The sequence below is a fragment of the Schistocerca gregaria genome, chromosome 3 (assembly GCF_023897955.1).
Source record: "Schistocerca gregaria isolate iqSchGreg1 chromosome 3, iqSchGreg1.2, whole genome shotgun sequence".
In the NCBI taxonomy this organism is placed as follows: domain Eukaryota; kingdom Metazoa; phylum Arthropoda; class Insecta; order Orthoptera; family Acrididae; genus Schistocerca; species Schistocerca gregaria.
This window is the reverse complement of record NC_064922.1, coordinates 504,728,716-504,733,388: the sequence shown is the minus strand read 5'-3', so window position 1 is coordinate 504,733,388 and position 4,673 is coordinate 504,728,716. Positions and strand designations below refer to the sequence as shown.

Genomic DNA, 4,673 nt, shown 5'->3' with positions numbered 1-4,673 from the left:
CATCTCTTATTTTCCTCAGACGAAAACGAACACGATTGTTTGGCTCTTGGGTTACTATGTCCATTACGTCATTGAAGGCGGTAATGACCCAGATCCCCGCGTATTTCACCATTATTTGTCAACTGCGCATTGGAAATGGCAGCGGTTACCACAATACCGAACGCTTTTTGCGAATATGCTTTTTCTTGTGTTTAACCGTCAAGGGGTTGGTTAAGTTCCCCTGTGATTCCTGTTTCTTCCCTGAGCTCGAGTCCCCTCCCTTGTTGTATTTTTTCGTAATTTTTTTTTCTCTCTCTCTCTTTTGCATGTATATATATACACCCAAAATTCATACGGGTGGGGTAACGGGTTGGTCTTCCCCTTCAGAAGAAATGTTTTATTTGTGTTTCACCTAATTTGTTGATTTTCTTTTTGCAGCTAATATTAAATGATGATTTGACTATGGTTGTCTGAATTCTCATGAAATATACCAAGTCAATCTGATAATAAAAAAAAAAAAAAAAAAAAAAAAGATGGTAGAGCTCTTGCCCGCGAAAGGCAAAGGTCCTGAGTTCGAGTCTCGGTCGGGCACACAGTTTTAATCTGCCATGAAGTTTCATATCAGCGCACACTCCGCTGCAGAGTGAAAATCTCATTCTGGCAGACCATGAATGTTGGCTCTGTTGACGACATAAGGAAAACGTTACGTACAACACGTGGCAGCTCTATAATTTTTATTTGTAGTTCATTGATCTCCATCTTATTATATGGACGAGGGACGTCAGCAGATGATACACACTGAAGAGCCAAAGAATCTGGTATATCTGACTAATATCAAGTAGGGACCCCGCGAGCACGCAGAAATACCGCAACACGACGTGGCATGGACTCGACTAATGTCTGAAGTTTTTTATGTCCATGCTTTTGGCAGGAGGTCTTCCGGACGACGGCCGTTTACTATTGTAACAAAATGAAACACCTACATCCGTCCTTATCATTTTATTTTATTTTGTTGCGACGAGCTTCAGGGCTTCAATTCGCCATCTTCAGGCTGTTGTTGCGGTACTAGCTTCTAAACGTATCAGGGGTCCCATAACACACCCCACACCATCACACAGCCTCCACCAGCTTGAACAATCCCCGGCTGACATGCAGGGTCCATGGATTCATGATGTTGTCTCCAAACCCGTACACGTCCATCCTCTCGATATAATTTGAAACGAGACTCGTCCGACCAGGCAGCATGTTACCAGTCATCAACAGTCCAGCGTCGGTGTTGACGGGCCCAGGAGCCATCAAGGACACACGAGTCGGCCTTCGGCTTCGAAAGCCCATAACGATGACATTTTGTTGAATGGTTTGCACACTGACACCTGTTGACGGCCCAGCATTGCGACAGCAATTTGCGGAAGGGTTGCACTTCTGTCACGTTGAACGATTCTCTTCAGTCGTCGTTGGTCCCGTTCTTGCAGATCTTTTTGCGTTCTCAGCGAAATCGGAGATTTGTTGTTTTACCTTATTCCTGATATTCAAGGTGCACTCGTGATATGGTCGAACGAAAAAATCCCCAACTTCATCACTACTTCGGAGGCGCTGTGCCCATCGCTCGTGGGCCGACTATAGCACCACTTTCAAATTCACTTAAATCTTGATAACCTACCATTTTAGCAGCTGTAACTTATCTGTCAACTGCTCCAGACACTTTTTTGTCTTATATAGGCGCTGCCGACCGCAGCGCCGTGTTCTGCGTGTTTACATAGCTCTGTATTTGAATAAGCGTACCTATGCCAGTTTCTTTGTCGCTTCATTGTATATGATAAAAATTACCACCACAACTGTACCTTGAGAATGTCTTTATTCTATCACACGACTAGTTTCGGTGGCGCATTTCCGCCATCCTCAGGCCCTATCACTGCCACTGCCTGAGGATGGCGGTATGTGCTGAAACTAGTCGTGTGATAGAATACAGACATTCTCAAGATACAACTGCGGTGCTTCTATTTCTCATATTAATTTGCAGTATCGACTCCGTATCGAAGAAACTCCGCACAGTAGCTGGTACGGGAAGCAGCATCCAGCCTGGAAGCGTGGCTGGTGGCTGGTGGCGGGTGTCTGGTTCCCATTTCCCACTCCACGGCCCCCCGCGCTGCACCGACATGTGCCGACGCAGGACGTCTGCCTCCAGTCACGGGTCAACCCAGTCTCATTTCCGCTAGCTCCCTTGGAGTGCGTCCTAGATCTGCGACATCACGTTCGTGAAGGCGCTGTCACGGTGCATCGTGCGGTCGACATTACCGCTGCATCTTCTGGAATGCGTGTCCCTTAGCGCAAACAGTTATTCGCGACCTTAAGTGAGAGGCGGAAGCGCTGTGCCGGAGTATGTGTCGGGTGCTAAGAATCTCAGAGCGATATGTTCCTGGAAAAACAGTAGCGCTCTGATGTTAACCAAGGCGAAAAGTGATTTTCTCTTCACCCTCCATTTACAGTTCGGTCTTATCATGTGGTATGATACTTATGAAGGAAACCACGATGCCTGAGTTCATAAAAACACTACACTCTCTCGTGGTAGTGAAGCGCCAAACGGAGAACATCGAATAGCTTACCTTTACCATGCTGAGAAACGATTAACTGTTTGCCGGCCGGTGTGGCCGAGCGGTTCTAGGCGCTTCAGTCTGGAACCGCGCGACCGCTACGGTCGCAGGTTTGAATCCTGCTTCGGGCATGGGTGTTTGTGGTGTCCTTAGGTTAGTTAGGTTTAAGTAGTTATAAGTTCTAGGGGACTGATGACCTCACATGTTAAGTCCCATAGTGCTCAGAGCCATTTTTGATTAACTGTTTCGACTTCGGAAGAAAACCAAGCAACCACTGGGCTGTTAATTACAGTCATAAGTATTTTTTCAGGTGATCCCTTATGATTGTATAAGTAAGCATTTGATTAACTGTTTCGACTTCGGGAGAAAACCAAGCAACCGCTGGGCTGTTAAATACACTCATATGTATTTTGTCAGGTGATCCCTTATGATTGTAGAAGTAAGGAGTTGTCAAAAACTTTCCATTCGGAGGACGCACAGTTCAGATTTGCAACGCCAATCAGGCAAAATCGCCGTAAGCGTTGAGGCGAGCTTACCGCCGACGCACCAGTTTGACGATACCCGTTTGGTAAAAGTCGGAGTCCTGCTCGGTGAAGAGGTTCTTAACTGTCTGCTGCACATCCCTGCCGGACAAGAATCCTCTTCGCTTCAAGGACTTTTGTAATGGATCGAAGACATGATAATTCCATGGAACTGGATCAGAACTAGAGGACCCGTCCTCGAGTTACTAACGCTTCAGTTGGCGTAACTTCTACGTTTCCGATAGCGGGACGTGCGTTATTACGAATTAGCAGCACCTCCTGGCGCACCATTCCAAAGTGATGGTTGTCGCCAGACATGCTGTCCCATACATATTCTTCATACTCCGGTGCATGCGGTGTTGTACTTCGGTAGCCAATAAAAGAATAACAGTATATTTCTCCTGTTGTTCTGTTTGAACGCATTTGGTAATAGAGTCGGCACAGTTAACGTTTCTGTACGCACGTCGTAAAGACACGAGTGTGACTCTGATCCCTTTCTCACAGCCGGGGCTCTTATACCAGTAGCTGACTCCCGCGACATTGTATGTACGCTGCAGTAACGTCCTCGGGAAATATTATATCGCCCCTTAGAGACTATAAGACTGCTTCCAGAATGAGATTTTCACTCTGCAGTGGAGTGTGCGCTGATATGAAACTTCCTGGCAGATTAAAACTTTATGCCCGACCGAGACTCGAACTCGGGACCTTTGCCTTTCGCGGGCAAGTGCTCTACCAACTGAGCTACCGAAGCACGACTCACCCCCACTACTCACAGCTTTACTTCTGCCAGTACCTCGTCTCCTACCTTCCAAACTTTATAGAAGCTCCCCTGTGAACCTTGCAGAACTAGTACTCCTGAAAGAAAGGATATTGCGGAGACATGGCTTAGCCACAGACTTGGGGATGTTTCCAGAATGAGATTTTCACTCTGCAGCGGAGTGTGCGCTGATATGAAACTTCGTGGCAGATTAAAACTGTGTGCCCCACCGAGACTCGAACTCGGGACCTTTGCTTTTCGCGGGCAAGTGCTCTACCAACTGAGCTACCGAAGCACCACTCACGGCCGGTAGACACGCAGAGGGAACATCAGTTGTCATCAAAACTATGTCAATCTATGAAAGATCTCTGCGTACTGAGCATAATGTAACGCAACGAGAATGGCCGTGTAATCGAGTGGTGATCCAATCTCATTATGTTACAGTGAATGAAGTGATGTGTATCAATTAACTGCCTCATGTTGGATTCTGGCGCGAAAAGATAGAAATTTAATTTTCTGTGAACTGAAAAGCAATAAAGCTCTACTCATCTCATCGGGTTGTACCTTTAATCAAATATGAAACCTAAGGGTAAAGAAAATTAAATAAATATCATTCCCTGGCATTAAATATAGTTTGCATGCATCTATATATGCTCTCAGTTGCTCGAATTAAACAGACAGGCGCAACACATGCAACTCGTGTAATACATTAAACAAAGTAGCCCCAGACAAATGTACATCAACTGTCAGTTGCAAAACATCTCCCAGGCTGCGGTACTCGGTCAACCAGTGCAAAATACACTTATGACAGGTTCGTAGAAACAC

At 46.1% G+C, this 4,673-nt stretch overlaps 1 non-coding gene across 1 annotated transcript; it reads right to left on the bottom strand.

Moving 5' to 3' along the window:
* Positions 1 to 3,768: 3,768 nt before the first annotated feature.
* Positions 3,769 to 3,843, bottom strand: Trnas-cga (transfer RNA serine (anticodon CGA)). The gene has a single exon. It is a non-coding gene; the product is annotated as a tRNA-Ser (tRNA).
* Between the last annotated feature and the right edge of the window lie 830 nt (positions 3,844 to 4,673).